We start from the raw sequence: 26,520 nt of genomic DNA, 5'->3' as shown, positions 1-26,520 counted from the left end.
ATAAAATCATACACCATAGATCCAGATAAAGCCTCAAATAACATCGCATAAAATCTAAATCAATATACAATAATGTTCCACCGAAGTAAATCAAAACATACAAAAAGAGTCTGATCGAGGAGGGGTACTACACATTCAATCAAATGTTATTGTGTGCTAGTTTCTCATTTTTCTCGTCGTGATCACGAACCATCGGTTCCAACATGTCCAGTTAGGAATTCTTACCCTATGCATGCTCCTATTCCCCCCCCCCACTCAATCAAACGCTCGGGTTCATACCCTACCGACGTCGTTCCTTGAGCGCCCTAAGTGCTAAAAATTGTCAAACTTTGATGGGCCCTAACTCAAAATTTGTGGCACCTATGAATGATCCATTTGAACCTACAGGGCCACGAGAGGGGTCCCTACAAAATCCTATCTTAGTTTTTCAAGATTCCCTACGGTTTTATTAAGGCAACATTTTTTCAGTTGGTGAAAAAATCATCAGTCTCATTCAATCAAGTGTTGTTGCGTGGCCATTTTCTCATTTTTCTCATCGTGATCACGAACCATTGGTTCTGACATGTCCAGTTAGGAATTCTTACCCTATGCATGCTTCTATTCCCCCCCCCCCCACCCCCAACTCAGTCGAACACTCAAGGTCATACCCTACCGGCGTCATCCCTTGAGCGCCCTAAGTGCTAAAAATTGTCAAACTTTGACGAGCCCTAACTCGGAATCCGTGGCACCTGCAAATGATTTGTTTGAACCTATGGGGCCATGACATGGGTCCCTATAAAAGCCTATCTCATTTTTTCAATATTCCCTACGGTTTTATTAGGGAAACATTTTTTAGTAGATGAAAAAATCATCAGACTCATTCAATGAAAAAATATAGATAAACAAGCATTACACTGTAGACACATAATGATCATCAATATTTCCATGTATTGCATACACATAATTACCACTACACTTGCATGTGACATCCATGAATGAATATACAAACATAATTTTTCATCATTATCAATACAACTACACCAATGTACTCATGTACAGATACATTGTATATCATCAATATAACTAAACCAGTTTGCTCATGGACATGCTATATCATCATAACAAAGTTACATCAATTCACATCTATGTCCTAAGAGAAAAGCTTATGTAGACCAATGCCTGCATATAAATGAAGACCAAAATAAGCAACTTTTTTATGCAGAATGAATGTGCTACAAGAAACAAATTATAACCCTTAATACAAATTATTTTGTCAAATTATAAATAAATCATTTGAAACATTTTTAAGATGTACAAGATTGTATAATTACGAAACTTACCAGTTTCTCTGCAAAGTCTACAAGCATAACTTTGAAGAAAGACGCATGTTGATTAAAGTCCTTCTCACTGCATTCTCTGCATGGTTGAAGAAGATGGTACATATTGTCATTTTTGAATGACAATACATTCACTTGACATAGTGTGTGAAATTTTACAAAATTTAATCATATTGACAAAGTGAGGGACTTAGTGTTTACACGCAAAATTTAATCTCATTAATGCACATAGAGAATACAGTGTTGTGTTTGGCTGTAAATTTTTGTAGTTCTTGAAAAGAAAAATTAAAAAGTAGCTAAATATTGATAACCCCAAGGAATATGTACCATCACCAAGAGTAAACTAGTCAACGACAAATGATCTAGCATGAACCTGTCTTTTTAAGAATTGTTAGTCTACACACAAAATGCATGCATGAACATAAAGGCTTTATGATAATCACTTCAACTGAAATGCATGATAATAAATGAAAAGGTGAGATTATATACCGTAAAAATACGTCCCTTCGAATTATATCGAGTGAACCCACTATGTTGACACAAAAATTATAATTCGATAGTGTTGTATATCATCAAAAAGATCTACATGACCATAAAGGTTTTACGATAATTATATCATAAAAATTTGTCAAATAGTGTTGTCTATTATCAAAAATTGCAATTCTCATCAAATGCATGATAATAAGCCGTGTTGCAAAATATGTCCCTTCAAATTATATCGAGTGTACCCGCTCTGTGCATGCAAAAACCGTGTTGCAAAAAAAAAACGTTTATCAATAGACCTGCATTTTGAACACATCCTTAATATACACATAACAAACTTGAACATTAAGGTTTTATGATCATTGTTTGAAATGAAATGCATGATAAAAAAAAAAATAAGACACCATTAAAGACCTACTACTCAAGTGTGCCTGAAGGGTCATTTCTTTGCTTAAGAGTATCCAGTATTGCTTCACGATCAGTAGTAGTCACTGCCCATAGCTCTTTGGTCTTCAATTTTGCTTGATGCTTCAGCAACTTGACATTTGTAGCTATAATAACATGTGAATACATGAGAATGGTTTTGTGTCTCTCATAGTCTTCAAATGTAGGTATGTTATTCTTTCTAATCATGTATGTTCACAACCAAGTTCCCACAACAACAACTGAACCTGTAGGATATGTGAACCCATCATCATCTATCACTGGTTGTGTTAGCTTCTATTTTCCCTATACACATCGTGCCAACCAATATTCTTATCTCTCTTTGTTCCTTTGTGGTGCAACAACTACAAAAACATGTCCTGGCTGTACAAGATCTGATAGACGGTCATACTCAAGTGAACTTTCCTTATCATCATTTGACAAGGATATTATTTGAGATAAAGGAGTTAGATATTGTGTAACCCACGTATCAATCCACTCACTTAACTCGCACCGATCCCAATCACACCAAACACAACTCTGACAAAAACAAGCCAATGGTCGTGTCCAAATGGTCCATGTACTTGCATCTGAGTTTAGAAATGAATGCATCTTTGAAGAATCTTTAATTGTTTCACAATCCAATTTGTCTCCCATTGTGCCCTCCTCAACCAACCAAAAGAATCTGGTCATTGTTGAGTCAAGAGTACCTCCATGTGACAATGTTGAACTACAACAATAAATAATAGAACGTGCATCAGAGAAATTTGCACCTGAAATCCTCAGTTGCTCCTTAACTAGAGCTCTCTTCAAACATACACCAGCTCCATCATGCTCTCCCTTCCCATGCCTTACCTCAAAAAAACACCAAATATGAGGTATACGCCTCTCTACATGCATTCTACTCAACCAATAAAACATACGGACATTCATGAATTGACCCGTACAGTTATCTGACCATATGAGATGCCGATCAATTACAATATATTTCTCATGCAAGAACTCAAAAAAATTCTCAAAAGAATGTTGCACATACTTGGAGGAGTGTGATCTATCACCACTCATATAAAAATGATACTCCCTACTTATCTTCCTATCCTCTTCTATACTATCAGGAGCATGTTTATATGTAATGTCAACAAAAATATCAATCTGGATTGAATTATAGTACTGAGACTATACCTCATTCTATGGTTGCAATGTATACTTCTCTGCAAAATCAACCACCTATACAATAGTGCCAATCGGGAAAGAGTTCTTACACATACTGAACTATTGATCCAACCACTGAGACCTATGGGTGTGCCTTGCATACTTGTAGAAAAGATTTTCCTTAAAATCCAAAATAAAATCAACAACACTCACTTCTCTTGAGACTAATTCGCATCTAGAACCTTCACCTTCACTCTTCAAAGTATATTTCACTGTCTCATATAATTTTTTCTCAACATAATTCTTTCCAAACTCGTGTTCGCTGCCCTCATGAAAACATGAAACAAACTTTGACAACCCACCACATTGTGAGCACTTCTCATTCAAACAATCATTTCTATAGAAATAGCAACCATCATCTCTAGGGCATAAAAATAGATCTTGCAAGTCTCTTGATGATCTTGGAAATAGCATTGCACCACACTCCTGCAACATCTCATTAGTATGCATCGTAGAAAGAATATGGCATAAAAGTTCATGGTACATTGAAAACTCCACATGGTACTTGCAACAACAAGTATTACGAATCTTAAGAGGTACACAATAAAATGGATTCAAAGATTCAAAGACCCTTTGTGATATTTGCAAAGTTGGATGTACTTCACAAATTTTTTTGTGCAACATTGTTTGTCTTGATTCCAAGAAATGTTTGGGATGCAATGTGTGGTCTCGGTTGCTAATTCTTAATTTCAAAACATCCTTTACATTAGGTGATACTCTAGAATTAGAGTGCCAAAATTATTGAATTTCCTCCTTCACATTGTCAGTCAACTTTCTATCAACATGTGGAAGCCTCCCACCAATAGCCCATGTATCATGTTGAAGTGGATCATCAAGTCTTTGTCTTCGTGCAAGTGCTCTATCCAAATTTTTACGGTTTATGTTCAAATAAACACAAGTTTGTCTCATTTGATGAGCCTTCCTCAATTGATGGCTTACTAAGGAGGTTATAATCACTCTTCGAGCGGCTCTCTTATCTCTTTCCTTGGTATAATTTCCAATAGAATTGAGAGCATTAAATAGATTTTTGACAACAATAGAATTTCTCTCCATCTTCTTGTTCATACGAATCTTCAATTTGTTTACCAATGGTCTCATCTTTATCATCTATAGCAATTGAACAAAAAGTTGGCATTGCTCAGTTAATGTCTTATTGCTAAAATTTTGGTCGAAAAGTTGTGTAGCCCACAAACGAACAATTCTTGTTGACCTCTTGCCTTCAAGATTCACAATAATGTTCTCATCAATTTCAAGTAACCATTTTGGGGTTCTTGAAGGTCTTGGATTTGGAATTTGTCTTTCATCGATGAGAGGGTTTTCATTTCTGAAGTAATTAGGTGTTACATATTGTTCACTTGGTTGAGAAATTCCACCTTCAATGTCAAAGTTTTGCACATTTTCACCTCCAATGTCAAAATTTTCCACATGTTCACCTCCTATGTCAAAATTTTCTACATTTTCACCTCCAATGTCAAAAATTTTCATATTTACACCAAAATTATGGACACCTTCATTGTCAACTCCCAAATTTTCACTTTCCATTCTCAGATCATGTTGAGCATTTTCATTATCACTTTCAACATTTTCAACATGTTCAACATTTTCACTTTCAAAATCTACATTTCCATTTTCAATAACTTGTTCAACATTTTCAAATTCAATTTCCTCTTCACTTGAAGTAACATTAGCAATATTTAACATACCTTGTCTTCTCCTCCTATGACCTTCTCTATCTCTTTCTCTATACACTTCAATTTACTCATTTGAAAGCTTTCTTTTGCGTTTAGACTTTCGACGACTACTACTCCCCATTTACCTCCACAAATATGCTCCTAAATGATTGACAATGTAAGATTTGACTTTAAGAATCTCTCAAAAGCACAAATTTATCTCAACCTATCTGAAAACCTATGATTGTCGACAGAAACTAGAATGTGAAGAATGTGGGTCGTTGGAATCCACAAAATGGCCCACAATGCTCTTTTTTATTTACAGAAATCGGATATCCGAATATCCAATTTTAATGCATAAATTTGGGGTCCCAAAAAAAATTCTTGTTGCTGCCTTTTTTTAACTGTTGCCACATTAATGGCAGTGGCAGAAATCGGATATCCGATTTGAGTACTCATATTTTAGAGAGAGAGATTAGGGAGGGGGAGAGAGAGAGATTAGGGGAGAGAGATTAGGGGATAGAGAGAGAGAGAGATTAGAGAGAGAGAGAGAGAGAGGGGGGGGGGGGAGAGGGGAGGGGGAGAGAGATTAGGGGAGAAGGAGAGATTACAGGAAAGGGGGGAGAGAGAGAGAGAGAGAGAGAGATTAGGGAAGAGAGAGAGAGAGATTAGGGGAAGGGGGAAAGAGAGAAATATTAGGGGAGAGGGAGAGAGAGGGAGAGAGAGAGAGGGGTCATATGACCCCTTAGGACCCATAATGACCCAATATGGTGTCATATTGTGTTCTAAGGGGTCATATGGTGTCTTAAGGGGTCATATGACACAATTGGACCCCTTAGGACACAATATGACCCATAACGACACAATTTGGTGTCATAAGGGGTCATATGGTGTTCTAAGGGGTCATAGGACATAATATTACCCCTTAGGACACCATAGGACCCATAACGACCCAATATGATGTCATAAGGGGTCATATGTTGTCCTTAGGGGTCATATGGTATCCCATGACCCCTTAGGACACCATATGATCCCTAACGACACCATATGGTGTCATAAGGGGTCATATGACCCATAACAATATCGTATAGTGTTGTAAAGGGTCATATTGTGTCCTAAGGGGTCATATGGTGTCTTAAGGGGTCATATGACACAATATGACCCCTTAGGACACAATATGACCCATAATGACACAATTTGGTGTCGTAAGGGGTCATATGGTGTCCTAAGGGGTCATAGGACACAATGTGACCCCTTAAGACACCATAGGACCCATAACGACCCAATATGGTGTCATAAGGGGTCATATGTTGTCCTTAGGGGTCATATGTTGTCCTTAGGGGTCATATGGTATCCCATGGCCCCTTAGGACACCATATGACCCCTAACGACACCATATGGTGTCCTAATGCGTCATAGTGTGTCATAAGGTGGCAAGATGAACCATTATTACAATATAAAAAGCAGTGCCAATACTTCTTACAAAAATTTTACACCTAAGGGGTCATATGGTGTCCTAAGGGGTCATAGGACACAATATGCCCCCTCTCTCTCTCTCTCTCTCTCTCTCTCTCTCTCTCTCTCTCTCTCTCTTATCCCTCCCACTCTCTCTCCCCCTTCCCCCCTCTCCCTCCCTCTCCCCTAATATATATCTCTCCCTTCCCCCCTCTCCCTCTCTCTCTCCCTCTCCCTCTCCCCTAATCTCTCTGTCTCTCTATCTCTCTCTCCTCCCCCCTCTCCCTCTCCCTCTCCCCTAATCTCTTTGTCTCTCTATCTCTCTCTCCTCCTCCTCTCTCTCTCTCTCTCTCTCTCTCTCTCTCTCTCTCTCTCTCTCTCTCCCCCTCCCCCCCTCTCCCTCCCTCTCGTGTAATCTCTCTCCCTCCCCCCCTCTCTATCTCTCTCTCTCACTCTCTCTCTCTCTCACTCTCTCTCTCTCTCTCACTCTCTCTCTCTCTCCTAATCTCTCTCTCTCTCTCTCTCTCTCTCTCTCTCTATCTCTCTCTCCCCCACTCCCCCCTCTCCCTAATATCATTTACTAATATATTTATAAATTAATATATTGTATATTAATATATTAATAAACAATAGATTAATTATGTGCAAATTTAGTTGTTGAATTTACTTATTAAAATCGGATATCCAATTTCTATTGTACAAATTTCAAATTTGAAATTTTGGCTCGGGTTTTCTTTGGGATTTGGTTTGGAAGTGACAAGCCTAGAAAGTCAACTGAAAAAACATGTTTTTCAGTATTCCTTGATTTTCCAGACTTTACACTTGTGGCTGATGACTTTTTTTATAGCCAAAATTGATAAAACGAAAAGGGTTTTTTAAGGACGTTCTGAGCTTTCCAACAATATAAGGCTTGTATTATTTCGACTTTAATAAATAATTATTATTTATTTTCTAATTGAATTCTGACAAAAGTCTTAATTGGTAGACTGATTGAAAAACACTCGTAACTTTCAAATGGTATAACATTTTTTTAATCCAAAACATGTGTCACATCCTATGCTTCGTCTACTATAGGGAAAAATTTTAAAAAAATGAATTTAATAAGGTTTTGACCAAGTTAAGGTGATCAGACGTAGGAGTTTTTGAATTTATGAAAAGTTGTAGTAAAAAAATCATAAATTATTATTTACTTTATAAAAAATTATAAAAAAATATGTGTCACATCCGAACATGAGCCTAATACTTATATTATAAATCTTATAAAAAAATATTATGATTTGATTGTGATTAGGGTGGTCAGACATACGTCTACTTCTTATCTTTTTCCTAAAATTTTAGTACCACTGCATTGAAATTTGAAATTTTCATCAAATAGGATATTTTTTTCCAAAAAACAACTAGTAGCTTAGAAACTACATTCAATTTTCTATAGATTCTCTTCTTATATATTTTTAAAATAATGTTCATAACTTATTCAAATTTTTATGTCAAGTTGCATAACTTTGATTTTCTGAAATTTCATTGCCACTTAAGGGCCTGTTTTGGCACACCATGAATCTGCACATACCCTAGAAGGGGATGGAAATAATTATACCATGCCTAAAATGATTTAAGATAGTAAAATGATGCGAGAAAATGCTAGCATATCTACCATCTAGGGTGATGTACCTCATGATGAGTTATGCCATATCAGCCCATAGGGAAATCGACTCTTTCTTGTTATAGCCACTGTCCGCCATTTTCGTAACCCTCTGTCGTTCCTTTTCCTTATCATAAAAGGCGATAATAGCCTCCTCACCCAACTTCTTGTCTCTATAGAATTTCCCGCCTTTCATATCCAGACCAGTAACAATGGCAACCAGGGTTTCGTTGACTTGAAACTTTGCACCGAAGGCAGTCAACACACCCTTATTCCAACCTTTTACAAAGCTTTCTGTAACAGTGGCAGAATGACCATGCAGTCTCTCCAAAAAGGGCACCATCCCACCATCAAAAATTTCCTCCCAAACCTCCTTATTCTTCTGTCACTTATCATAGGTTGTGGGTTCAAAACTATTCTTTTCACCTCCCATTCTGTAGCTCAAGCAATTCAAACAACAAGACTCTAGAAAAATCAAGAGGAAACAAAACCAGAGACTAAAAGTTCTAGAACTTCTCAAAGTGGTAATAATTCAAAATACCACCCCAACAGCTCCCATCCCATCATTAATTTCATTGGAAAGGCCAAAGATCTCGACATCATTTCTTGTCAGGTCGCATAGAGTTTTCGAGAAAGTTTCCCTTCCTCTCTACCATTTAACCGCCACGTTATCAACCACCAAGTTGGCCAAATGATCCGTCGGTTTGTTTCCTTCCCTAAAAACGTGTGAGATCTTGGAATCCTCCAGACCGACAATCATTTCAAGATTGTCCTTGATTAAGTTTGAAATAGTCCAACTAGGCACTGTACATCCCTTAAAGCATTTGACAATGTTAAGCGAGTCACTTTCCAGCCAGACCCATCTGAACCCCTCCTTGCTTGCCATGTGTAGTCCTATGTAGGCGGTGTTGGCCTCCGCGAAATGGTTAGTCTACCTTAGTATTGTTTATGTTTTTTATGTTTTGAAAGTAATGGAGCATGGTTAAATGATTAGGGGGTAATAATTGCAGAATAACTGTTGATAGGAGTATTGCGATGAATATATTTATGTAGTATTGGTTAAAAATATCGACAATATTAATTTTGAATTACTCACTATTATTCTGTGATTTTAGCAGTAGATTTTCAATCTAAAAAGAGATCGGTTCTTAATATAGTATAACTAATGGCTAGGTGGTAGTATTAGTAGATAGTTGGATGGAATGTTGCTTTGCTTTGAAAAGATCTATAGATGTTAGGTGATTTATGTAGAGAAGGCACAAATTATTGATAGTCTTATTTTTGGAAAACTTAATGTTATTATGTGATATCTTAGCAGGAGTTGATCAATCTAACAATAGATTGGTTTTAAATATAGAATTACTTGAATTTCTATTTCAGGATTTATTGGTTTATTAAGCCTTTATAATAATCTTTGTTTATATCAAGGTATGGGATATGAAAAATTTTGAAGCTCTGTGTAGGTGTGACTAAGGAATCAGGATTCAAAATATTTTGTTTCGTACTCTATACCAGCTTTGGCCTATTATCTAACCAAAAAAAAAAACCACATTCAAATTGATTAAATTATCTTATAACTTTTCTCTTACAATAAGATTTACTTTTTATTTCTAGTCAATAATTTCTTTTAATTTATCAACTTAAATGTTTCTTAAATAAAACTCTTCAACCCAATAATTCATTAACTATGTTTCTTTACTGGAACCACATATAAATATCGATTACCCATTTTTTCTAGTGTTAATAACTAATTAAATTATAAAATTTAGTGAAGTAATTGATTAAAAAGTCAATTCAATTATACTAATTATTTTGCATGTTCAATTTTAAACAATATGTTTCTTGTAAATAAATTCATTTGAAATAATAAAATTTACTATGCCTTCAAAATAGGAAAACCTAACATTATTTTATGAGGTAGGGTTTTAATTTTTGTATTTTTTTTCTAAATTTGATAATTTATTTATTATTTTAATATCCTCGGGTAGGATTAAAACATCCTAACCAAATCTAAAAAAAATAAAATTCAATCTTATTAGAATTGTAAAAAAAAATTGCTTGATTTATTACTTAATATTTAATAATCTTATGTGATGTTTCTAATTTTACATTATATATTAATTATGATATATTAAAATGGAAATATATATGTAACAAAATCTAATAATATTATTTTAATTTTACAAATCACCATTTTAAAACCATTAAATAAAAATATGAACTTTATATCTATCAATAATTCTAATTATTAAAATTTTCAAACATATATAAAAAAATAAATTTAAATTTAAAACATTATTTTTGTAGATATATGATTTCCACAATTCATATTGTTTTATGTGTAATTTTTTTTTATTATTCTTTCTTTTCTTTTTTTTTGAATTTATATCTTTAAAAAATAAAACATAATATATTATAATTGTTATATTAAATATAATATTTATACCATTATATTATATTCATAACATAAAATTTATTTAATTTATTTGTTTAATTTTTTTTATTAGAATTTATGACTATATATAAAAGATCAAAAAAAGATTTTTAATCAAAAATAACTATATATACTACTTCTTATGAATAAAAATAAATCAAAATTATATTTTACGTATTTATTAAATGCAAAGGAAGTTTACCAATATTTCTTCAAGATAAAATTAAGTCTACATTATGATTCATTTTTTTTGCATTGGAGTAGATTTATTTATCTGATAAAGCTTTCCTCATTGTTGAAGATATTTTTTACTCCTTTGATTTCTTCATGAATCTCCTTTTGTTCTCTTCCACAATTCTTAATTTTTCTTCAATTCTCAAGTAAAATTTCCTACAAAAATCTAGAAAGAGGAAGAACTCCAAAAACAACATTTAAAAAAAAGTCTCCCAAAAACAAAACTTGTTCAATGCATACAATATTCTCCCATAAGCATTCTCTCAAGGATTATCTAATATCAAGGCTGAAATTCCATAACCTCCTGCAAAAATCTTAAACGATTCCAAAAGAATATCTATATTCTACCCATCTTCCTTCAAAAACTCTTAACACAATTTCTCATAATATTTTTTATCAAAACTAAAACTAGTTTACCAAAAATCTCATAACATTGTCAAAAGCATACAATATCTTCCTAATTTATAGATTTTGTAGTTGTAAAATAATTTTTACCATCTATAAGAATAATTTTCAAATTAGGGAGAATGTTCAATTAATAGTTGTAAGAGAATATGCCAAAATAAAATTGTAACTCCCTTCTTGTCAAATTTATTTATTTCTTCCATTTCATCAAAAATAAATATTGTAAACTTCCAATTGTCATAGAATATGCTTATAATAACTTTACTCTTCTTTTGTGCCAAGTGTCTTGGCCTTCCCTTTTCTCCTACACCATGTGCTTAAATAAAAAATTAATAGAAAATAAGTGTGTGTGTGTATTTAATTAAGTTTATTATTTAATTTAATGCATTTATTAATTTTGAGGTTGTTTGATTTATTAGCTAATTTTTAATTTATTACAAATAAATAATTGATCAATTCCAACCTTACCCAAAATTAATCAAATAATTCTTTTCAAATATTCTAAGTGAGAGGGTTGTGAAAGAGAGATTCTGCCCACTAGTGAAGATAACTCTTTACATCACCTTGTTTGTAGGGTGTACTTTGATAAATCCTTGCGCATTCTGCAACTCACGCTTGCCAAGAAAACGTTTACAATGAATAGGAAAAATTGAAACATTTTGTGTTGAGCATAAGATGTGCAGCGAGACTTCAATTTGTTGTTCTAATAAGCTTACATGTAACATGAGATTTTCTTCCTTGGAGCCCATAACCTTCTATTAGTTTAGGACTAGGCCATTATTAGAACATGACTTATGTAAGAATTTAGAATTGTGAGAAATGTTTTCTAGTAAGTAGAAGATGTGTTGTCAATGTGTACTCAAACTTTGAAAATGATAACCGAAATAAGCTAAATAAAAATAACCTTGGTTATAATCTTAAATGTACTAAGAATTATAAAAAAATAGTGAGGTCAAAGCTTTACTCAAAGGTCTTATTTTCTATGGCATAATATTTATAGTGTAAAATGATTTCTTTGCTTGGACTATCTTTAGAAGATTATAACATGGGGTTAGATTTAAAAAAATATTTTACTAGATTAGATAGACGCTCTTTGTTTAAAAGAGCATAGTCAATGTACAAAATGATAAGAACATGTTACTAAAAGAGCACAATAGATCTATAACATTTTAGTAATCTAGAGCATAATAGCTCTAGGATACATAAAAAATATCCAACATGATATCTAGATTTTTCATGTTATTGTTCATTTCATGGGTTTTGTTTAATAAGAGGAAAATAAATATTCACCTTCTTTTGTTATATGATTAGGTTGCCATAACTTGGAATCTTTTCCTTGATTTTCTTGTAATTATCTAATGTACAATATGATAAGCATGGATTTTCTTATGAATATTAATTATTATTTTATTCGAATAGATGAATAGCAATATCATAGTTTTAAGTTGTATAAGAAGGTAAGTTGAATATTCAAGGAAATTCACATTAGTGGTCTTGGAAAGTTGAGAAGCACAAAATTAGTGCTTGTTTGATACAACGAGTAGAAAATAATAATTTCAAGTAGGACTATTGGAAATCCCATTTGGATCACATGGTCATACGTCGCTTGGGTTCAGGATTGCCAATTTTTCTAACATAGTGACCCCATGGATGTTTCTTAACACCTTTGCATCTATTTCCCTTCATACAGTATGTGTATTTTTTGAAGTTCAATTTTTGAAGATGACTTAGTTCATTTTCTCCCCTAGAATCTTTAAAACTTGATTGCTTTAGCAATTTTTCCATTTCCTTTTCGGCTTGTGTAGTTTAGGTAGACATTTTCATTAGAATAGATGTTGAGGTTACTATGTCGGTCGTTTCCCGAATTTCTAATTACAGACTGATTAATTGTAGGATAGTGGATATAGCCAACAATGGCAATGATAAACCCGAATTTCTAATAAGGATGCACATTTCAATGAATACAATGATAGACCCAAATACTATCATATCATCATAAAAAAGAGTAGCCATTGTTTGATAGAAATCTATTCTATTGTTATGCATTTGAAAAAGGTAATCAAATTTAGTGATTAGAATCAATTAAATAAATAAGAGTGGAAAAGTAGATATAGCACATACTTTAATTATGCTGCCTGGTACTCTTGTTTGTTGATGAAAGTGAACTTTGAACACCTGTTCAAGTAGAGGCAATGGAAATTTAGTGTTCTATAGATGTATATGACAATAGTTAATTCATTATATTATTTTTTCTACTAAATCTCATGCGAGGAAAATATTTTTAGTATCAGGCATTAAATTGGTCTGAAATACAATTAAACGACTTTCAAATTCTATAGCCAAAAGAAATATCACATTTAAATTATAAAAGAGAAAATCAAAAATTAATTTACAACTCAATATGAGTTAAAAAAGTTAAATGAACAAATGAAACTAACTATAACTAAATTGTATTTTCTTTAAATTAAAAAAAAACAATTTGAATTTTATAACTACTAAATTAATTTTATTTAATGAATAAATAAAATAATAATAACATTTAATTCAACGCATAAATAATATCAACCAATTAAATCTAAATCTATACAACTAATAAAATAATATGAAAAACATTTATTAATAAACATTTCAAATATCCATATTAAAAAACTGAATAAACTATATTAGCCTAATTAAATCTATTCATTTTAAATTATTTCCTAAAGTATGAGGATATACCCTCTTAATCCTATAAAATTGAATTATATCTTATATAAAATTTAACAAGACCCTAAAGTTGTTAAAATGATAAAAGTATTAACTCAAACTACGCCAATATGCACAGCTTAATATATAATCTTTGAACAAGGGTTCCAGAGCAACAAAGTTCCTACCAAGGAGTGCAAGAACAATTGTCTTTGTTTTGTTTGTTTTGTTGACGATAGAGTTGTAATGGTTGTTTGTTTGTTTAGAGGATGATGCAGAGTATCGTGGCATTCATAACCAATTAGTGGATGAAGTTAAACTCAACACTTATCATTTTGAAATGCATTTGTCCAATGCCAATGTTTGTTATAAGCTTGTATCAGAATCAGTGCATATTCACCTACTTTAATTTGAAGGGAATGTATTAAATCAATGCATATCTCAGCTGATTGAACATGGATGGTCAATATATGTGGCTTGTGTTTCCTATCGTGGGCCTCAACAGCCTAACATTAGACATATTAGATTGTTAAGGCTTGCTTCGTAGTATATATATGCTTCTAGCAATGTTAGTGAAATTGCACATTTTTATCCATTAAAGCCCAACAAATTACATCTCCTATGATAAGAGAGTGGAGTTTTTAGCATTATGGAAATGCTTCAAAGTTTTGAATGTCTGAAATTTTGCAGAGCTCGTTACATATTCTCTACGCCCTAGCTACCAAACACATAAAATGAGCACACAACTTCAGACAATCCTTGGCACATTAGAATCATGACACATATGTCGTGATCTATTTAATGGCATACCCAATCTTGTACAAGATCGGGAATATTAAAATTGAGTACATTTTATAAGTGTTACTCTCTTTAAGGGCAAGAGAAGAAACCATGTTACCCTAAGCAGGTAGTTTCTAGTGATGTCCTCCTGCACTCAATAGAACATTTAGCATTTGATAGTAAGAAAATACTCTTGGATGCAAAATGAAACAACTTTTATGTGTGGAACTCCATAATTAGAGGATGTGGATTGTATAACAATATAAAGTTGGTATATAATGACCATTAGAGATTGTCTATAGGTTTCCATTTTAAAAAATCTTATACAAAGTGAGGGGGTTTGATAATGTGTATGTTTATATTTTTTATTTTATATGGTGTTTGCATAGCAAATGTCACTTATTCAGTGCTTTGTCTAGTATTTGTTTGAGGTTTGGATTCAAAAAGATTTAGGGGATTCTGGCTCTACCATCATTAGTGGCCTCTAAAAATAAATGAATACAAAGTTTGACAGGTGTAAATAGGAAAGTCAATTTTTACTTCAAACTCTATCCTCGAAACATATTCCCCTATTTCTGAATCAATACCTCAAAATATATTTCCCTTATTTCGGAATCAGTACTTTAACTTTGTGCTCAAACAAATACATGTTGGACCATTAACCTTCTTTAATGGATCCTAATGTGTATCACTCCCTTGTACTTGTCCCCTTTATTGATATCTAACAACAATAGCTAGATTCTTTGAAGTTTAAAAATTGTCCAGTTCAAATCCAACCAAATGCACAATTAGCTAGATTCTTTGAAGTTTAAAAATTGTCCAGTTCAAATCCAACCAAATGCACAATTAGATACACTACCTACCAATTTAATAACTTGTTATGCACTGTATCTATAAATTCTCACACACATCTCATTGACCATTGGAGGACACATGTACAAACTATATAATTAGAAAGGGGAATAGGAAAGCAAATGGTATGGGAAACGGTGACTAGAGACACAAACATGGCCAAAGTATCTATACAAAATGTTATGAAAAAACAAGACATGTAAAAATAGGAAATAGATGGTTGGAGGAACTTGTAACACTATTCTACATAAATCCTAGACATACAAAATAATAGTATAATATTTTTTATTTCATCTTGAAAGTGGCTTCTCAAAGCAACAATTTTATAATGAGCTTCGTTGTTCTACATTTATATCTAAGGCCTTCGTACAACAAAGAGCTAGAAGAGCTGGGAGATGTAATAGGTTATACAAAAAAGAGATATATATAAAAAATGTCCACAGATGAAATACATAGGTGGTTCATATAGTGGTGTGGCCATCTTTGATACAATTAAGTTCTACAGGGTAGATGTTTCCACTATTGGTTTAGGAATATCGGTTTCAATTGCAGTCATGTGGGAATGGGAAGTTAAGAAATTATTGTTTATCATGCTATGTACTAATATCAATATACCTGAATTAAAACCTTTGCTACACAACAGAGAATATGACCTAAATAAGCGCTAATGTTTTCCTTTGGCAGGATGATGGGATATGGAACTGTCCAAACCAACTTGGTGTACTCAAAATGCAAATCATTAGATTTTAAGGGCCTTATATATTGCCTACTATAAAATCAAGACATGGCAAGTGAGGAGATCTTTGATGTTTTATGCTATAATAGGCCTAGTCTCCTCAGAAGCATTTGGCATCTGTCGGCATCATTCTTTTTATGTGTCTTCATTTTCTTTTTGGATATGATGAAGGGTGTTTATTATTTTCTCAATTATATATTGAATGAGATGGGTAATAGAATCAAATAAGTATGAGTTTCATACTTACACAACTTGCAAATTAAATTTTACAATATTACACTTTTTGGAAATCTCAACTTCTAAATGTAATGTACCTTTGGCAACTTCCCAAGGCTCAAGATTAGAAATTGGGAATTCATGAATTTTGTATATAAACTCACAAATTTGTCCTTTTGACTAACAGATCTATAAGATTTTTGAAATTGCATAGCATGTTTCTGCAACCTTTACAACCACTAAACTCTAAAAATGTTGTGTTCTTGGAATTCTTAAATTCTTTCCTCAATCATATGAAAGTTTAGGAAGGTGTGAAGGTCAAGAAGAAGCAGGTTGGAAAGCCATCACTATGCTATGGTGTCAAGCAAGTTCGTTTAAGCACGAACTTATATTTATTGTTGAATTATAATTAGACCTGCCATCCATTTGAAGTAATGTCATATAAAGAATAACAAAAGCAAATCCAAACAAACATAACCATTAATTGTGGAAACCTTTAAAAGTTCAGGCAAAATTTGCTTATCATTGCAAATTTAAAGGAGAAGCAATGAAAAAAGTATAATTTTAAATATATGTTTGAAAATTTGCAAGTAAATTTAGAATCATAAAAACAATTCCAAGCCAAAAACATAGAAAAGATATAGATGCATACAAACTACATAGATGTAAAAGTAAATGGATTTGAACCCATGCCATTCTCTATGGAGGGCACCACCAGACCACACAGAGTGTACATTTAGCTTCATTGAACAATGTATAAGGTAAGTTGAAAAACAATCTTATTCTACGCTTTGACAAGAGAGTCTAATAAACTAAATTGACATCCTCTTGGTAGTTGTACATGCATACATATACTAAATTAGAGGTGTGTAACTGATCACTATATCTATAAACATGTGTATTCTATAATAAACACACAAAACAACACTCTCCATACTGATTTTTGAAAATATATCTTAATTTTAAAAAGATTCTCATACACGGTTTAGTGACTCACTTAACCCTCATTATATGAATTGCAACCTTTTAGAGAGTTGAAAAAAAAAAACAGAAAATTTCTTGTCTTTATTGAAAAAACTCCCACATATTGCAGTCACCGGAATTTTTCTTTTATCAAAACACATACATAGAATATATATCTTTTGTCTGACTCTAATCAATTGGAAAACTACATAAAAAACAAGAATTTTTAAGATCAAATTGAACTCTAAAAGGTAGCTATCCCAAGGAAAGAATACAATGAGATACTCTCATCAAACAGCAAAAATAATCATAGAAACAGAGCTGAACGACATGAGCAAATCCGAAAACAAATAAATAAAAATATTTCACTGACAAAATAGAAGAGATTGTCTACCATATTAAAAGAGAACTTCTTCATCTTTACGATTGCTCATGCCTTCAGAAGAACATTGTGACGCAATAGTCACAAATTAGTTGTTTGGAAGGGGATTTACATGGCAATGCTAGTCTTATGCTATAAACAATATTGATTTGAAACCCAACAAAGGACAAAATAAAAATGGCCAAAATGGCAAAGCATTGAAATGACACGTGGGCTTGAGAAGTACATTTTATTGACACATTACAGTTGTGTGTTGCCTCCTCTGTTTGTTTCTTGCAATCTCCTGCATGCCTACATGTTAATTCCCACAAACAAATGCACTTTCTTGCAGTCTCCTGCATGCCTACATGTTAATTCCCACAAACAAATGCACTTTCTTGCAGTCTCCTGCATGCCTACATGTTAATTCCCACAAACAAATGCACTTGAGAGGTGGACGAGACGGTGAACAGACATTTTGAGCTTGGTAGTCGTGTGTTCTCTCCCATAGAGAACTGTGATACATCTCTGAGCTCTCTGCAAAAACTGAAAAACCAATCCAGCTTAGACACCATAAATTTTTAATTGTAATTGATTAAAATTTGAGCAAGTTGTTCAATTTAGATTAATCACCAGTTAAGATGAAAACCTCCCCAATAGTTCCATGCATGGCGGGAACTAAAAAAGATAACACCCATAAAAAAGATTATTAGTAAAAGTATAATCTTTCAAAATTCAAAAAACTATGGTTGAACAACAAAATCTCTAAAAAAAAAAAAAATATTTTAAACTATAGTGTCAAATAAAAAATAAAAACACCACTTGAAGAGGGAAGACTTATAGCACAAACAAAAAAAATACTTAAATCCAATAATGAAACTCGCTCATACATAAGAAACATGCTTGTTGCTTGGTCAACACCATAAAAAATAGATGAATTTTCTTACCGTGCATGCTTACATTATAAGCTTTGTAAGCTTTGAGGATATGAGTGTTGTTTGTTAAAGCATCCTTACACGTGTAATTAACTCAGGAATTTCCACATTAAAAACACTCCACGTGCCCTGTGTATGCTTCCACATTTGACATCTATTGTGTTTACATGTCTTGTAGATGATTTGAATGAACCAGAAACCTTGTTTTGGAATATTTGAGCTCTTGCTTCAGAATGTGGAACATCCGACAAAAAATATTGATTGTGAAAGCTTAAACACTCTTAAAAAGATATTGTTTTCCAACATCTTGTAGCTTGTGCTTGAATATGAGAAACAACTCTGAAAAATTGGAAATATTGAATACTACGGCAAATTTTAAACTTGATTTTGTATGGATTGAAGCTGTTTACCTTCTTTGATACCAAATTTGGCCAGATTTGGAGTGCTGAATGAAATCTTGACCTTAGAGAAATCCTGTTAGGAGACTTTGAGGTCATTGGATAGGGAATCTGAAGGTTTGCAGGCTGTCGAAATATTGTTGAAAGTTTCCCCCCAAAATCGTAGATTGTGTAATGATATTTCCGAGGGAATTGCTAAATGGTTGTTTCAGACACTGCTTCTAGAAATATTGTAGCCTTGATAGGTAGAATTTTTATGTTTAATCGCACCATTTTTATTGCAGATTGTTTTGAATCTTTGTGAGCAACACTTGCTGAAGCCTGACACAACTGGATCATATTCCTTTAGGAAACTCTTACCTAATCTTAAGTCCAAGTTAGCATTTTCCAGCTGCATTGCAGCTTTAGTTTGTTTTAAAAGAAGTTAACTACAATGGAGGGGCAAATGCCACACAAATTGACAAAGGTTCATATCTTTTGACATGGTATTAGGCTGTGCCAACTGCCAAGGATTGAGATATTGTAGCAGCCAATGTACGACTGCCTTATATTTGGTTAGAATCTACAGACACATGGGTGATGCTCATTTATTGATTTATATGATTTTGCCCTAAATATCTTTAATCCGTTTATATTTGTTTCGGATTTGGATGACACTTTGTAACCTCTAAGTTCACGACTTGTAGCAGCCTGCAGGAAAAATATTGAAGGTAAGCATATATTGTATGTTTATCATTATCTACAGTTAGAGTGCATTGGTAATTGTAACAGTTAAGGCTTCGGGCTTTATGGGTTTCTTGGTTAAATATTTGACCTTATTTGTCCTCATTTTAACAATTTACATGAGTGAAAAGCTCAAGATTGATCAAAGTGAAGTTCCAACTATGTGCTATGAGTTTTATAAGAAATATGGAACTACTATGGCCGGTCTCAAGGTGTTCCTATTTTCATTTGTTAATAAACGTGTTGATGGGTCCATAGGTGCACTTTGTTCTGGAAAACTAGTCTTTGCTCATATTTCAGAAGGTACGCTCGGGACTGCAGGCATGGAGAAAAATTCAGGTACAAAAAATTGTATATAACACTTTTTTAATCAGAAAAAAGAAAGAAAATATAAATATACTGAAAAATATAAGTGTATTTTCTTCCATAATGCGCTTCGGAAACTAGAACTCTGTAAAATAATGTAGAAGATGAATGCCCAAAGTTTTCTCCAGTATTGTTTCTATGAGAATAACCTGTTAGAAAAATCCGATAAAAGTTCATAGCGTTTTCTAATAAATGTGTTGAAAATGAGAATGGATCAAAAAAATCTGAAAGATAGAAGTATTAAGACGTAGCAAAGTGTGTAGACATTGTAATTTTTCTGTACACTCGCTGCAAAGTATAGTCTTGGAGATATCCTCACTTCTATATAGAAGTTGGAACATAGTTTTTCTCTCGATAAATGTTTTAAAAGACGAACACAAATGTTTAGTTGTTGCTTAATATGTTTTTGAAAAATGATAATGTACAACAATCTCCAAAACATAATTGCATAGTTCTTTCTTGATAGATTTTTCAAATATAGGAACTTGTGAAAAAATATAAAAAACATAAGTGCATATAAAACACAGCTTTTTTTTACAGGGAGAGTTAGAATTGCGAAGCAATTACACCAAAAATTTAAATTAGTAAAACTAGAATATGTCTCCTTGTAGATAATTTATATTTTTGTCAATTTATTACTTATTTGACAAAAAGCACTGTCTGTGGTAGTGAAGAAATAAAGGAGCGGTCACAACCTATGAGCAATGGGTAGAAAAATAGAGGGCGAAAAAAATTAAACAGAAACCACCAACCATACAACTGGGCAATGAAGTTGTGAGTCAAAACAGCAAATCATTGGTATCAAACTAGTTAAGTCAGAAAATAAGGGAAGTTTGTGACTGTAAAAACAGTCCCAGAAAATAAAAACATAACAACAACAATAAACAGATAAAAAACAGGGCAAAACAGGGTTAGAAAAGATATATATATTCAATTCAAAAACCTGTGTACAGCAGCTGTCCAACACTTAGTGGGCACCTTCTCAAAGAAGAGCGAGAGAGAGCATTTACAGAATGACGGAGGTGAAGAGCATGCTGAAAAACGGTGCAGAGGAGAAGAGCATAGTGGAAAATGAAGTAGAGTCCAAGAAGCCGAATCGGAAAGCAATTGTGAAGAGTGCTGATATGAGCGAGGAAATGCAGAGGAAGCCATTCAATGCGCTTCTCAGGCCCTGGACATCCACGCTGTAGATAAGGACATTGTAGCGTATCTCAAAAAAGAGTTTGACAAGAGGCATGCGCCTACTTGGCACTACATCGTGGGGCGAAATTTTGGCTCATATGCTACTCATGAGACAAAGCATTTCATATACTTTTATCTGGTATCAGAGCCCAAGGAAAAGATTGGTGAGTGTCAGTCGGAAAGAAGAGTCCCTTAGTTTGAGAGCAAGTTGTATGCGGTCAGTCGTGCAAGAGCCTTGAGAGCTGGAAGATTGTGTGGGTTGTGTGACTGAGTATGTAACTTTGTAATGGCTGCCTTCTGTGAGCTGTGTAGACTGTCAGATAGTTCAAATCCTTTGCTCTCTTCTGTTCTGCATTTGTGTGTGTTCTGTTCTGAAGTATCAGGCAGTTCTGCTGCCAAACATTGTCGCCCAGTCAAAGAAATGACAAGTGTGTATATATAGAAGCCTGTCAAAATATTGAAGGAAGTCGTGTTTGGATTAATAGCTGTTGAAGGGTTGTATACATTAGTTGGCCTTTGGTCTTAGCCTCTTTATTAGACTTGAGGGTCTTGTTCTTGACAACTGTTCAAGTTTTGTGTTGTTTTCAGGTTTGCTCAAATGAAGAGTCTGTCTACTGAGCCTCTTGCTAATCACCCAGTCAAGCCACGATGGATGTTGTCTCTTGTTTGAAAGGCGCAGATTGTATTGAAGCTATAGAAAGTTCCAAAGGATAGCAGAGTGTTAGAAAAGATTGAGATAGTGGAATTTACAGATCGTTGGAAAATTGATGAGGGGGTTTAAGGCCGTAGCTGAAGTCAAAGAATGATTGTTCTTGACAAATCATTGCCTAGAAAGGAGATCATGGGTGTGTCAGCCATCAAAGAGAAGTTTGCATATGTGAGAGTTGATTGTCTCGCTGGGAGGAGGAAGATATTGCAAAAGTACAGCCGCAGCTGTTGAATGAAAGTTGAAACAAGATTGCAAGGTGTCCAAGCAATTTTTGAGTATGTTAATGTCACAACGTAGCAATAGACTGCTATTAAAGGTGATGTTGAAATCTGGGCCAGCGCAGGCTTGAGCAGAGAGAAAGCATGGACGAGGTATCGGGTGATTGAAACTAGCCTAAATTTGAAGTGTTCGTAGAAGAGGAGTTTAAGCAAACTAGTGCAAATAATGAAAGAAAAGCTTTGTTAGACAAAGGAGACTGTTCAGGCCACCATCCAAGGAGAGATCAGAGGTTTTGTCTTTTAAGCATCCACCATTGCTAGTAAAGATAAGTCACATTGTTTGAAGAATTGTTGTCTGGTTGAAGAAGTCTCAATAAAATTTCAGGGAGATTTGATGTAATTGTATGTCGATAGTCTGATAAAAACTATGTTTCATGGTTGTTAAAAGTTTGAGAAGGGTGCTAGATTGTCTAGATTGAGAGAGTATTGAAATTGTGTGGAAGTGCATTTTAAATGTCTGCAGAACAATGTAAGAAAGAAGAGTTGATAAAAGAGTGTAAGAAAGAAGAGTTGATAAAAGAGTTCAAAGGAGCATAGTGTTGTCAAAAGCTATAAAAAGATTAGTGAAGTGGTCAATAGATAATGAAGAAATGTTGTTGAATGCAGCAGGATTCTGTAATTTGTGTAAACATGTTTGAGGCCAGCAGAGCCCATTAGAATTGAGATCCCCGAGCACCCGTAGTGTGACTCTATGGGAGGTGTTGATAGTAAAAGTGAATCACACCTGAACCTACAATGGACTGGTTATGAAAAGGGCTAGAGCTCATGGTTAGAGCATCCCAACAGGATCATGGGATTTCCTAGGTTTGATCTCTAGAATTTGAAAGTTTTAGATGCCGAAGCATCAGTGAAAGAAATGAAGAAGGAAATTGGAATTGTGAAAATTGGTAGTTGTGATTAAGGGGCAGTGTTGAGATATAATCCCAACTACTCCCACCTAACTTATCATGTCATATCCTCTGTATGTACATCATATCTGCAGACTTGTCACAAACAGAGATTGAAGCAGATTTTCCTTGGATTTGGATGGATTATCATGTACTCTTCAACCTGTCTTTTTGTCAAATCACATTCTTTTTGGGCAGTTCAAAATTTATTATTTTATGTATGCCCTCTCTCCTCCGTGCTATGTAGAAGGTCTATATATTTCATAGCTCTACATTTTGTATGCACTCTCTTAGAGCAGAGTCCAGCTCCGTAGAGCTGTTAAATGTTAGCAGTTGAGTCTCTGTTAGAAGTTGAGTCTGATATAAGTCTGAATGTAATGTTGTTTAATGTTGAGCTGCAGTTCAGTCAATCGATATAATGTTTTGAGTTAAATAAATAGAAATGTTTATATTTTTGCATCTGCTCTTCTCCCTGTTTCCAATGTTCACCTCAATCATGCCTAGCATACCCCGTAATTTCAGAAATTTGGCCTCAAGCATACTCTTAGTAAATATATCAGCTGCTTGGTCTTCACTTGGACAGAATTGGAGATTAACAAAATTGGCTTGAACAAGATCCCGAATATAGTGAACATCAATCTCAATGTGTTTTGTTTTAGCATGAAAAACAGGATTATTTGCAACTTGTATAGCACTTTGATTATCACAATACAAAGGAGTAGCTGAACTTTGTCCAAAACCAAGCTCAAATAAAAGGTTGCGAATCCAAACTGCTTCCCTTCCAGCTTCTTTTGCTGCTCTATATTGTGCTTCACATGAGGACAATGATGTAGTTGTTTGTTTTTTTGCTGCTCCATGTAATTGAACCTGACCCAAGCTAAAAAATATAACCACCAATAGATTTCCTGTCATCTATATCACCTCCCCAATCTAAATCTATAAAGCCAATCAAAGAAGCTGAAGACTTGTAACTATAATGTATACCATAGTAAATGGTTCCACGAATGTATCGCAAAATCCTTTTGGCAGCCAACTAATGACTTTCTTTTGGTTCTTGCATAAATCTAGATACCATATTGACTGCAAAACAAATGTCTGGTCTAGAATGTGTTAGATAAACCAAGCTACCAACAAGCTGTCTATATAAAGTAGCATCCACCTTCTTAGAAGTACATTCCTTAGTAAGCTTAACTCCAGATTGAAAAGGAGTAGGGGCTGGCTTACATTCAACCATTTGAAATTTTTCTAAAAGATCCAAGGCGTATTTTGTTTGAGAAATAAACAACCCATCATGAAGCCTACTAACTTGCAAGCTAAGAAAATAATTTAGTTCACCCAAATCACTCATAAAAAATGTTCCCTTAAGATCTGATTTTAAGTCATGAATCAACCCAATATTTGGTCCAGCTATAAGCAAATCATCTACATAAACTGCAGCAATAATAATGTCATTTTGCACTTTCTTCACATAAAGATTTGGATCTGATTTACATTTTTTAAACCCATGAAGCTGAAAATACCTGTCAATCTTCTCATTCCATGCCCTTGGTGCCTGCTTAAGTCCATAAATTGACTTCTTTAATTTGCAAACAAGATTAGGATGTTGCTGATCTACAAAACTTGGTGGTTGATCCATATATATTTCTTCATATAAATCACCATTTAAGAAAGCATTTTTGACATCTATTTGATGAATATGCCACCCAAGACTAGCAGCCAAAGAAAGAATAATTCTAATTGTATTCATTTTAATGACAGGAGCAAACGTTTCTTCATAATCAACACCCACTTTTTGATTGAATCCCTTAGCCACCAATCTAGCTTTAAATTTTTCTATAGCACCATCTGATTTAAATTTTGTTTTATAAACCCATTTGCAACCAATCACATTCTTACCTTTGGGAAGTGGCACAAGTTCCCAAGTTTTATTTTTCACCAAAGCATCATATTCTTCTTTCATAGCTTGCTCCCATTGTTTCTTCCCACTAGCTTCCTCATATGATCTTGGGTCATTTACATGCAATACTTTGGCCATGAGAGCACTACCATTTCGTCCTTGGATCCTTGAGCCTTGCCCATATATTTCTTCAACACTCCTTGTCTTTTGTCTAGCTGAAAAGTCATCTTCTTCATCATCACTACCTGCAGAAAATGACTGATTACAAGCATTAGTTGTTTCATTTTCAATAGTATTGTCATCATTTGTATCCTCATCAATGTAGTCACCATTGCTTTCTAAAATATCTGAAAAATGAGAATCATTTGTTGTTGTAGAGTGAGAGGGAGTGGCTGTAAGTTGTGAATGCTCATCAAACTTCACATCTCTACTAACAAAGACCTTGTTTGTTGTCAAATCATATAACCTATAAGCCTTTGATTCTTCACTATAACCCATAAACAAACACTTATGACTCTTTGGTTCTAACTTTTTTCTCTTTTCATCAGGGATGTGTGCCCAAGCAATACACCCAAAAACTTTAAAATAACCAATGTGGGGTTTCCTACCACTCCATGCTTCTTCAGGAGTGATATGTGTGAGAGCTTTAGTGGGAATTCTATTTATAATATGTGTAGCACAAGAAATAGCCAAACCCCAAAATTTATTATGTAAACTTTTAAAATGCAACATACAACGAGCCATTTCTAAAAGAGTTCTATTCATTCGTTCAGCCACCCCGTTTTGTTGAGGAGTATAAGGAACTGTTCTTTGCACCTTAATACCATATTTTTCACAAAATGACTCAAATGCATAATTGCAATATTCACCCCCATTATCGGTTCTTAAGCATTTAATTTTTTTTCCACTTTGATTTTCAACTAATACCTTAAACTTCTGAAAAACTTCAAATACTTCATTTTTCCTTTCAAGAAAATAAACCCATACTCTCCTGCTGTAATCATCAATAAAAGTGAGAAGGTACCTGGCACCTGAAAGTGAAGGATAGCCTGGTTCACATAAATCACTATGAATGAGTTGCAAAGGATGATTAGCTCTCCATGCTTTACCTGAATCAAAAGGATCTCGATGATGTTTCCCTAACACACAACCTTCACACACACCTTCACAAGCTGACATTTTTGTTAATCCTCTAACCATATCCTGTAATTTTTTATAATTTATATGTCCAAGTCTAGCATGCCAAAGTTTTGACATATAATCAGTTTGAGCAATAAAAGC

At 33.8% G+C, this 26,520-nt stretch overlaps 1 protein-coding gene across 11 annotated transcripts in view; it reads left to right on the top strand.

The window, feature by feature from the left end:
• Window positions 1-18,939: 18,939 nt before the first annotated feature.
• The window catches only part of LOC131026855 (cell division control protein 48 homolog C), a 53,449-nt gene continuing 45,868 nt past the window's right edge, over window positions 18,940-26,520 (top strand). For 8 of the 11 annotated variants that reach the window (XR_009359185.1, XR_009359177.1, XR_009359171.1 and 5 more), the window contains exons 1-2: window positions 18,941-19,907; window positions 20,179-20,259. The gene's annotated coding sequence lies outside the window, so the exon portion shown is untranslated. Of the gene's footprint in view, window positions 19,908-20,178; window positions 20,260-26,520 lie in introns of all 11 variants that reach the window. The other 3 variants (XM_059213300.1, XM_059213335.1, XM_059213374.1) reach the window with 3 other exon arrangements.

This window comes from Cryptomeria japonica, chromosome 1 (genome assembly GCF_030272615.1).
Source record: "Cryptomeria japonica chromosome 1, Sugi_1.0, whole genome shotgun sequence".
NCBI lineage: Eukaryota > Viridiplantae > Streptophyta > Pinopsida > Cupressales > Cupressaceae > Cryptomeria > Cryptomeria japonica.
This window is presented reverse-complemented; position numbering and strand designations above follow the sequence as displayed.